Below are 12,023 nucleotides of genomic sequence, written 5' to 3'. Positions count from 1 at the left end.
ATCTTTCACAATTACCACCTTATTCATATTTTTGAAAACATGACTAATCTAATATTTAATGGAGTCACTAGGTTATTTTGGGAAAAAGGTTAATGCGATAATACACACACACACACACACACACACACACGTTCCCATTGAATCAAATTCACTCAGTGTTTGTGCTTAACTCACATACTTCATGCCTCAGGAAACAAACAGTAAAAACAGGTGCACTTGAATTTCTCCTCTCCCTGCGCAATTATTTTCCTTTTCAGTGGCAAGTATGGCAAGGTTTGTTTATATAGTTTAAACCTTACTCTGCACAGTAGTATGGGACTGTGAAAATGGTCTTGTGATTTGAAACTGTGCAAAATGGTCTTAATGGTCAATGGGACATATATGATTAATCAGTGACCTTTACACACTTTGTCAAAACATTGACTATTCTATTATAAATGCATAGTGGAATGAAAAAAGTAATTTATACACTGAGGTTTAAATATTGGAATGTTGAAAACTAGAGCATTTTATTCTTTTTAAAATCTTATCAACACTAGGTGAAGAGTTCTTGCTTCCTCCTCCTCATGTAACTGACATTAGGAGAGAACTTTCCTGGGGTCATTTAAATATGTTTACTATTCCATTTGGTGACCCCACTCTAGCTTCTTAGTTTTACATCTTTTGTTCTTTTAGTGATTACACTACAGATTGAAATATGCCATGATGTATTAAAGTCTAATACAATTAGTTCTATTGACATTTTTCAGAATAGTGTTTTATATATAATCTCCAGCATTCAATGCAGTATCACCATTCTTACCAGGAAACAAAGCTACATGGCAGGAAACAGAGCAAACAGCCGACCATGTGACATACCCTTTAATCAGAATGATTAGGCACAGTTTCTAAAATGCATGTGGTTTATATAAACCAATGCAATGATAGAGAATTGCATCACAGGACTGTATACTATTCAAAATATCAAATGGAAATGCTAAACTTGAATAATGCATTAATTGAAACTTGGAGCTGAATAGATAGATATAATAGCGTTTTAAAATAGAAGAGCAAATGCATGAACTGGAAGATCAGCGCCAAGCTGGATTTCTTCTAGCAATGCAAATTTGGCTTACAATTCAAAACTCAAATACTTTAAGTCGCCACATTGATAAAATAAATGAAAACATTATGTGCATTTCAATACTTAAAAAAATACAATTCATCCTCATATCCTTTCTTGGATGAAATCTTAGCAAATTAATAATAAAAAGGAATTTATTCAATATTGTACAATAAAGACATTTTGGAAAAACATGACAGGATAATTTACTTATGCTTTGCCTTCTATCTGGCAAAAATATTTAGGTTAGTACCCAAGCCTTCTCTCTTTTACCCTCCTTGCCTATAATCGAAGCTTAATTGGCAAGAGTTGTTCATGTTGCAGTCTTATACACTCCATCTGGTGGCTACCTGAAGGTAGAAACTTGTGCTCCTGTAAAAACACAAGCACACCACTATGCTTATAAGTGGATTATTCTGGGGTGCCTGGATGGCTCAATCAGTTAGGCATCTGACTTCAGCTCAGGTCATGATCTCATGGTTTATAAGTTCGAGCCTTGTGTCGGGCTCTATGCTGACAGCTCAGAACCTGGATCCTGCTTTGTATTCTCTTTCTCCTTCTGTCTCTGCCCCTCCCCGACTTGTGCTCTGTCTCTCCCTGTGGCTCAAAAATAAATAAATGTAAAAAAAAAAAAATTTAAGTAGATTATTCTGATGACCTTCATCTTTCCCAATTTCATTTGTTTTATTAATTTGTTTTCATTATTTTTATTAATGTATTGTGGAAAAGATAATTTATCATCATCTCTAAATTCTAACAAATTATGTTTATGAACTTGGAGAAGATCATTTTCTTAAGATATAAATGTCAAAATTTTAAAAGTGGACAGCAATTCATTTGACAACATCCAAATTAAAAACTCATGACATAGGGGCACCTGGGTGGCTCAGTCGGTTAAGCGTCTGACTTGATTTTGGCTCAGGTCATAATTTGATGGTTCATAGGATCAAGCCCCATATCTGACTCTGTGCTGACAGTGTGGAGCCTGCTTGGGATACTTTTTCTCTCTCTTTTTCTGTCTCTCTCATTCTTTCTCTCTGCCCCTCCCCTGCTTGTGCTCTCTCTCTCGCTCTCTCTCTCTCTCTCTCTCTCAAAATAAATAAATAAACATTAAAAAAACTTTTGGCACAAAGAAGAAACAAAATTATAAATGCAGCCTATTTTTTTGGAGAAAGCATTAATATCTACAAATATTTACAGAGTACCTACAAATCAATGAGTAAAAATTTAAACAACCAAATGAGAAAATTGGCTAAAAACAATAACAAACAATCTACAAAAAGAAAGCAAAGTGAAAACAAATCCAGGATAAATTAAATAGGATAAATTAAATAGACACAATAAAATATTATTTCTCATTCTTGCAGAAATTCAAAAGTCTGACTATCAATGATAAGGATGTAGGGGAAAGGCATCCATCCCCTGCTGCTGAACAAATACAATGGATCAGCCACTTGGGAAAACAGTTTGGTGTTATGTAACACACTTGGAGATGCTTAATCCTGTGAAGTGAAAATAGTTTCTCTTTGGGCAAATTGCCTAACCTTTTCTTTCCCTTTTCTATTTGTAAAACTAGAATAATACTGGCGTCCATGATAAAAGTATTAGTATAAAATGGGTGGTTGCATCCAAAACGCTTGAAGTATGATATTATTTTTATTAGAAATGAGGGGAAACTAATACATATGCATATGGAGATGTTTACAAATAAGCGTTGCAGCATTGGGAACCAGTGAAGTATAATTATCCATTTATAGGACAGTATTAGAAATGAGCTTATAGTCTCATTCTTGAAATATTCCTAGTTATAATTCAACAAAAAGTACAGAATTAATTAATAAGAACTGTGTAAATGTACCTCAAAAGAGCATTGAGCCTTAAATGGTATGGGTTTCTTTATAGTATGAATTGCCTTTATTGGTAAAAAGTCAGGCCAATTTATGTTCAGTGTGACACAGGCAGTGACACTAGAAAAGTGAGATTGATTTTACTGATGCCATTGCAATGGGAAAGCACCCCAGATTGTAAGATTAATGTCTGGCAGGGGCTTTTTGTCATGGACAGATATTTATAGTGAGGAATAGACAAGTTACAGATGGGATGGTTTACAGGTATGGTTATTCTGCAAGTAGGGGAAGTCTTAGCTGAATAGGAAGTATTTTCTCTTTCAGGGGGACAAACGATTCTAAATTTAGCTAATAATCACTGGAGAAAAAATGAGAAGTTGTCTGGGGTGGAATAGGTAGATGTAAAAGGGGAGGGTCTGCATTTGTCCTTATCAATATAATTTATGTAAATTTTTTAAATATTAAAATAATAGCATCGAATGAGTGTATATGTGTTCTGTGTGTATATATGCATGCATACACACATATATGTAAATATATGTATGCATGTATGCGTATGTATCTATATATATAAATACATACACTGTACTTAGGTTTGCATGTGAGATCAGAAAGGATAGGCTAATATCATAAATTTTAATAGCTTATGATAAATATCTCTAGAGCAAGGGGAAAGGGAGATTTTCCTGCATTAGATATCAGGCTTCAACTTTCATTCTATTATCTGTTTTCTTAAAAATTTCAAAAGAAATCTTTATGACAAAATTTTGCATGTGACTCTTTCTGACCATTGAGAGTATGAATGTCGCTGCAGTATTTGAAGATACGAAGTAGAATATGTGGAAAGAAACAGAAAGTCAAGAAACGAAAATACAAAATATGAGAAAAGAATGAGGAAAAGAATGTCAGAATTGCTGAAATGTTACATAAAAGAGGACCAGAATATCTCATTGCTTTGGTGTCATAAAAATCACTGCAATCTTTAGTGAAAGTCAAGGTGACAGAGTGAGTACATCAAGCAATGAATAGGATGTAAGGAAATGGAGGCACAACAAGGAATATTTGAGGGGGAAAAAGGCATAAAGAGAAAGGCAATTAAAAAATGTGTATGTTGGCTTTTATATTATTTTCATGGTAAGAAATAATAGAGGATTATTTCTCATCCTGGCTACATGTTAGAAGCATCTGGTGATTAAAAAAAAAAAAAAAATGCTGATGTCCTGTGTTGGTCTGCTTGGGCTGCCATAGCAAAATATCAGATTGTATGGCTCACAAAGCAGAAATTCATTTTCTCAATGTTCTTGAGATTAGGATGTCCAAGATCAGGTGCCAGTCAATTTGTTCCTAGTTGAGGGCTCTCTTCTTGGTTTTCACTTGAGCTGTCTTCCTGTTGTGTCCTAACATGATGGCAGAGAGTGAGAATTCTGTTGTCTCTTTCTCCTCTTTTTTTTTAAGTTTATTTATCTCTTTTAAGAGAGAGGGTGTGTGCTTGTATGCAGGAGTGGGGAAAGGGCAGAGAGTGAGGGAGAGAGAATCCCAGGCAGCCTCTGCACTATCAACATGGGGCCTCATGTAGGACTCTATCTCTTGAATTGTGAGATCATGACCTTGGCTGAAATTAAGGGTCAGAGCCTTAACCAACTGAGACACCCAGGCACCTGTCTTCCTCCTCTGATAAGGCACCAACCCTATCAGATCAGAGTCATACCCTACTGACTTTTTTTTTTAATTTTTAGTTTATTTGAGAGAGAGATAGAGTGTGAGTGGAGGAGGGGCAGAGGGAGGGGGAGAAAAAGAATCCAAAGCAGGCTCCAGGCTCTGAGCTGTCAGCACAGAGCCTGACACCGGGCTCAAACCCACCAGTGGCAAGATGATGACCTGAGCCAAAGTCAGACGCTTAACGGACTGAACCACCCAGGCATCCTTTACTGATCTTATTTAACTTTTATTACCCCTTCACAATCTCGATCTCCAAATAGTGTCTTATTGGGGGTTAGAATTTCAACATATAAACTTGGTAGTTACACAAACATTTAGACCATAATATACCCTGATCACAAGAAATATTGGAACCATGAGTTTTTCACAAGGACAACGTGTGTTTTCACTTCATTTCATCCTTGATGCTGACACAATGGTTGGCCTGGCACTTAAGCTGGACTCAATGGCATTTGTTAAAGACTAAATGAAATACCTTAGACGAATTATTTATAATGAAGTGGTTTCCTTGAAAACCATCTAAGTTGGGTCTCATTTTTTTGTTTAATCTGCTCTGACATATCGTTTTATTAATTAATTTATTTATTGTGTTTACTTATTTTGAGAGAGAGAGAGAAACAGAGTGTGAGCTGGGGAGGGGCAGAGAGAGAGAGGGAGACACAGAATCCGGAGAAAGTCTCCAGGCTCTGAGCCGTCAGCACAGAACGTGACTCGGGGCTCGAACTCACAAGTGTGAGATCGAGACCTGAGTTGAAGTTGAACGCTCAACTGACAGATCCACCAGGTGCCCCATTCTCTGACATACCATTTTAATTAGTATATTTAAACCATTCACATTTATAGTGATTATTGATAGTTAGATTGATATCACCATGTTTGTAACTCTATTTGTTGTATTTTGTGTCATCTTTTTCCTTTATTTCTGCCTTCACTAGTTTTGAGTATTTTGTGTGATTCCTCTTTTAGCATTGCAATTTTATTTCTTTTGAATTATTTTAGTCCTCCCTGCAGTTTGCAATGTATATTTTTAATGAATCAAAGTCTACCTTAAAATAACAATATCTGCCTCACATATATTCTAGGTCATTTATAACATAATAGCTCAGTTTTTCTCTGTTTGTAATACTGCTGATGTTTATTCTAACTGTCCACATGCTGTTATCATCCTATACAATGTTACTATTATTTTACACAGTTATTTGTTATTCTGTTAAGAAAAAATGTATTTTACTTCTTTTTCTATCTATAATACTTTTCCTTTTTTAATGGGGACCCAAGTTTCTGAACTCTTATTTTCCTTATGCTTAAAAATATTTTAACATTTCTTACAGGGCAGTTCTGCAGTGGTGAATGCCCTTAGGATTTTTGTTTTTTGGAGAGTCCCTTTTCTCTTTCACTTTTGAAGGATAATTTCATTTAATATGGAATTCTAGGAATTTATAATTTTCTTAAAGTGCTTTAAATACTTCACTTTCTTCTTACTTGCATGGTTTCTGAAAAGAGTCTACTGTAACTTTCATAAGTGTTTCTGTATAGGGAAGGGTTTTTTTCCCTCTGTTTTCTGCAAAAATCATTGACTTTGATTTTTGCAGTTTGAATATGACATACCTCTGTGACCTTTTTATTTTTATTTTTTTGGTATTTAATCTGCTCTGTGTTCTCTGTACTTCCGGGAACAGAAGTTCCGGGAACTTCTCTGAACTTCCTCCTCCTTCTAATGTTCCAATTATGTGTATGCTGCATATTTTCAAGTTGTGCCACAGTTCTTGGTTATTCTGGTTTTCTTTCTTTTTCTTTTTTTTTTTCCATTCTTTCCTCTCTTTACATTTCAGTTCTCAAGATCTCTGTTGACATTTCTTCATGTTCACCGATTCTTTTCTTGGCTGTATCTAGTTTACTGATGAGCCCGTCGAAGGCATTCTTTATGCCTGTACAGTGTGTGTGATTTTTAGCATTTTCTGTTGATTCTTAGTTTTTACCTCTCTGCTTTGCATCACCCATCTATTCTTGCATACCGTATAATTTTTCTATTAAAGCCTTAGTATATTAATCATAGTTATTTCCTATATAAGAATTCCAAAATTCGTGCCATATCTGAATTGAGTTCTCATGCTTGCTTTGTCTCTTAAGACTGGGTCCTTGCCTTTGATAGCCTGCCTTATAGTATTTTCATTGTTGTTGAAAGATAGACATGGTGTGTGCATTAGACAATCATAGTACATGTGGTAATAAGCCTTTGCTGTAAAATTTTATGTTGAGTTGGACTGTGTTTGCTGTCCTTGAAGATGTCAGGGGCTTCAGTTTCTTTTTGTGCTCTTGTTTTTGTTTCTCTTATTGTCTTTGAGTCTCTCTAAAAACTCCTTAAATAGAGTCTGCCTTTTCCAGCTGTAACCCATTCTTCTTCTAGTGGAGTCCTGTTGGTGTGGAGGAAAGAGGCAGGGTTATTTATCTTACAAGATTATGATTAAATTGCAGTGTTTCAGTTGGTCTAAATTCCTTGGTTGTGACTTTCACAGCAATGTCTTAGCTTTGTTCATCCTTGTATGCGAAAGGAAGGCTGGAGGGGAGGAGAGTCAGAGAAATGTCTTTCCCCCCCTGAGATAACTCTCTGGCAAATTGTTTCCCCTTGTAGAGTGGGCTTACTTGCAGAAAAGACTGTTGGTGTATCTCATGATGGTAACTCCTTGTCTCCATCTGCCACAGCCAGCAGGGGATCTTTCTTGGCTTTCATTGGGAGAACTTAGTGGGGCTCCTTAAAGGTAAAATCTACAAAAATGTAGAGCCTTGCTGAAGACTGTGGCTCTGAGGTTTTATTCTCATGCTAGTTCACACTCAGCCTCTAGCAATTTGTCAAAATTAGCATCTAACTGTTCCTGTCAGTTTATGACCCAGTGGTTTCTGCTCTAGGTAAGCTGACCTCGGCTGTGGCACTCTGGATTTACCTGTCCTGATTTCAGGGTGGCCATTTGTCCTGTGACCTCAGTGTTCGGATAGTTCCAAAAAAGTTCATTGATTTTCAGGGTGTTTGGCTTTTTAATTATAAGGACAGAAGAAAGGACCAGCTGATTCCATGTTAGGCCTTTACACGGGCTCTTAATAGCTTGATGATATAAACACATCTGAGCCCTGGTTTCCTTAGAAAAGTGCCCTCTATTTGTGAGATTTGAGGAAAAAGATCAAACTGATTTTTAACAATCTGGCATGGCAACTGAAACTTTAACTGTAACACAGAATGCTTTTGATGAAAAAGTTGCTGCAAGAAAGCCGGTGTTAAATGACAAAGTCCCACTGATTTAAAAACGGTTAAATTGCTTTGCTATAAAAGCCAGAAAGACATTGGTTCAACTGTGGGACCTGAGCAATTTTTCTGTGCCTCAGTATGTACAGGTTCAGTTTTTAATGCCTGCCTTATGGGATATATTCATTTACTTGTGGCGAGCATTTTTCTTTTTTTGTATGTTACGTACCAAGTGCCATTTATGCACTTAGGGTATGCAAAACAGGCAAAAGTCCCTAACATCCTGGTGCTTACGTTCTAATGAGAAGATAGAGAAAAACAAGGAAAAAAAGTCACATACATAGTATACTGGATAGTGGTGAGATCTAAGGGGAAAAGGATCTAAAGAGAGGAAACCGGGGAATGCGATTTTATAGCGTGACCAAGAAGGGCTCTTTTAAAAAGATGATATGGGGATAAAAGCCTAAAGCAGTCGAGGGGCTCATCCATGTGGATCACTGAGAAATAACGTTCCAGGAAAAAGAAGGCCAAGTGCAGAGCCTTGGAGGCAGGAGCGTCCCAGAATGTCAGAGACCCCGAGGAAAGTGGTGTTGCTGGGAATGTGGGCAACAGGATGAAAAGTCAGTGCAAACAGGGTGGGTGGAGGAGACTCGTTGTCTACTGCAGGTGGTGTTGGGTCTTGTAGATCATTTCAGTATGGCAAGGACTTTAGTTTTCAATCTGAGCGAGATAGAAATTCATCGTAGAGTTGTGACCAAAGAACCGATATAATGTGACTTCTACTTTAATAAGATCACTCAGCCAGCTGTGCCTGAACAGGAAGTAAAGAATTGGGAGGCGTAATTTGTATATTTCTTCCAGACACTTGCTAAGTATTCATCACAAACTAAGGAGAGCTTGGTTTTCTATCAAAAGCTATCTTGGCCATGACAAATGGTGAAAGCAGTGGACTCTGGAACTTGACATTGTATTGGAAGAAGATACAGGAAAGAGAAGGAGTACAGAGAAGAGACAGACACACGTGCCCCCCAGTCAGTGTCCTGAGGGTCCCAGGAGCAGCATGATGGCCTTGGGTTGGGTTAGAGGTCGGCAAGGGAGAAGAGGGCCAGTGGAAGGGGAACCAGAGTATCACAAAAGTAAAAGATCATGAACTTGGAGTTTCGCTGAAATTTGATTCTGATAAAGCTATCTTATATTTATTATAGCGTAATACCTTGGAATCATCCAGGTTCTTTGACACAACATTAATGTTTTTCTTACCTGCTACCTATGACGCAGTTGCCTTGCTATTTAGTCTGAAGGTTCTTTAGCTTGTTTACTTGACTCATATATAATTTTTATTATTCCCCGGCCCACATCTCCAACCTCTTCCTATAAATACTTCTTTCAGACACATTAAAATGTGACCTCGTTTTCTGATAACCATGCTTCTCATGTGTGTCACAGCACAGACTGTTTAGTGATTCAAGAATGATATATTTTATGCTTGCTGAATATAACTTTAATTTTCTATGGCGATCAATAAAAACAATATAAATTCCTTTAGGAAATGTGTCCCTGGGAGAGGATAGAAACATCAGTGAAACATGAAACTGACGAGAAATGAGAATCCAATAAACATTTGCACATTAACTTGAGAGCACTTTGCAGCTTGTTGCTGCGTTTCTCTAAATTAGGATTTGATATAGTGAGGCTTTATGAGAGATTTTCTCCTGTAAGAGCATTATTAAAGTTATTCATGCTATATCCGAAGTCCTCGATTATTGAGAATCATCATCTCTCTGTCAAAGCGAGTATTAACTAATTGGTAACAGGGGAATAGGAGGTGTGAAAAAACACACGAGGTATTAGACGCAATTTGTTTTGGGGAAGCAGTCATTGACAGTTTGACATTAACGTTCAGTTAACACTTCTGGGGGACTTTGAAAATGATTCTCTCCGCCAGGCAGGACACAGGTTCTGTGCTTTCACAAGACTTATGAACAGACTTCCTTTTTGACTTCCTTTCCGTGCGTTTGAATTGAAAATGCACACCACTGCTTGCCGTCCTCACAGATGCTAAATCAACATTTTTAACAGTGGCGGTGTCCTCTAGATACGAATTTAACATTTTACCCTTCAAAATGGCAATTATTTTCAATATTTCAAATTTCCCTTTGGTTAGAAAGGAAGATCCCAGAGTAGAGCTGCAAATCCCTCCTAAATAAATTCTTGAAAGGAGAAAGGAGGAAAGCTTAAGCAGATGACAGTGAGCACTATGAATGAAAACTCTATTTCGTGCCAGAGAAAATAGTCTGCCTTTTCCACACATCACACATTTTAATATAATTTCAACTGTTCTTGTGCTGGCTCGTGGGAACCTTTTCTGACAATGACATTTTTGTGACCTAATTCGGATTTTTAGGTTTCAAATCAGCCGAACCCGGTCTTCACTGGAGTATTTTATGGGTTGTAAAAAAGCGCCCAGCACTCTTACCTCCCAGCTCCTGTGACCACAACTGCGCCACCAACCCAAAGTGCAAAACCTGGAATGATTAAGAAAGCAAAATTATTGTTTTTCATAGAGAGAAAGTTGAAACTGTAGAGTGTTCATTGAAAAGTATTCATTGGTTTTACATTAAAAATGATTCTGGGGGCACCTGGGTGGCTCAGTCGGTTGATCAACCGACCTCAGCTCAGGTCACAATTTCGCAGTTTGCGAGTTCGAGCCCCGCGTTGGATCTGCTGCTGTCAGCGCAGAGGCCGCTTCAGATCCTCTGACTTTCTCTATCTGCCCCTGCCCCAATTGCACACTCTCTCTCTCAAAAATATGCAACGTTACAAAATTTAAAAAAAAACGATTTTTTTTTATTTCCTCTTAGCAAGTAACTTTGGGTAGATAGAAAAACCTGAGATCCTGAAAGGGAAGAGAATTTCTGTGGAACTATAAAAGTAGAAATCTGGGAAAGGAAATGAGCTGACATGAGTGATGTAATCATTTTAGGTCCTCAAAAGAGAATTAGCCATCGTTTGTCACCATATTCTGAGGCACGTGTCTTACCTCACCCGCCTTAACGAGGTCCCATCTTTCTTTGCACTTACCAGTGTTGATTAATGTGGAACATAGACAGGTGTGTGTGTAAAATTATATACGTATATGACTTGTCCTTTAAAATTTAACAGAAGAGCATAGTTTAAAATGGCGTATTCACCTTAGTAAATAGCAGTTATCATATAAATGCACAAAATTATCGTTAAGATACAGATTTAATTATGGTGTGGACGGATATGTTAGAGTCAACGTATCCTCACTAAATAATTGCAAGAAATAATAGAAAGGAATAAAGTGTGTTTCTATCCCTGTGTACAACCTACCTCTTCTGCTGGCTTTTGGGACATCAGTTTCTCCAAGAGACCAAGCCCCATAAGTTTCTTGCCTCAGAACTTAGAAATCAAGTAGCCACCAACTATAAACGGTCAGAGCAGGAATCTACGTAATCTGACCCACACTTGGGACTGATCTCCTAAGAGACTATCCCCTGGTAGTTAAAGGGCCAGAAGAAAAGCTGTTCTCTCAAGACCTGGAGTCTGCCTTAATGATTTATCAAGGGTCCAGAACACTGCTGATCTTGAAGTTCAGAGTACTGTACTGTCAGCACTCAAAGGCTTGTGGCAAAAGTAAAGAAAAGCACTCTTTTGAGGAATAGAACATTACTCAGGACTCATGTTATTTATCTCCATTTTTCTTAAATACAGCATCTAGCATAGAAGCAAAGATAATCAGGAACAAACGGACCCGTGACAAAATGACCAAGAGTCAGAAAACAGAATAAACAACTAAAATCAAACTTGAAAACCCCAGCAATTATCTAGAAACCTTAAAAGCAAGGTGGCACGTTTGAAGAAAAAAACCAATTTTTTGGAAGAGAAAAATTGCAATAACAAGTTAAGAAACCAATGGATAAATTTAGTAGCAAATTAAACAGGGTGGACACGAATTGAAACATCTAAGGGCAAGTCAGAGAAAGTGTACAGAGAGGCAGAGAGCAGAGTTGGGGAGAAACGGGATGGTGTGGAATAACTAGCATGTGTTTAAATGGATTCTTAGGAAAAGGATTGTGGAAATGAGGCAGAAACA

This window comes from Panthera pardus, unplaced genomic scaffold (genome assembly GCF_024362965.1).
Source record: "Panthera pardus isolate Hobbes unplaced genomic scaffold, ASM2436296v1 HiC_scaffold_15, whole genome shotgun sequence".
Lineage (NCBI taxonomy): Eukaryota > Metazoa > Chordata > Mammalia > Carnivora > Felidae > Panthera > Panthera pardus.
This window is presented reverse-complemented; position numbering follows the sequence as displayed.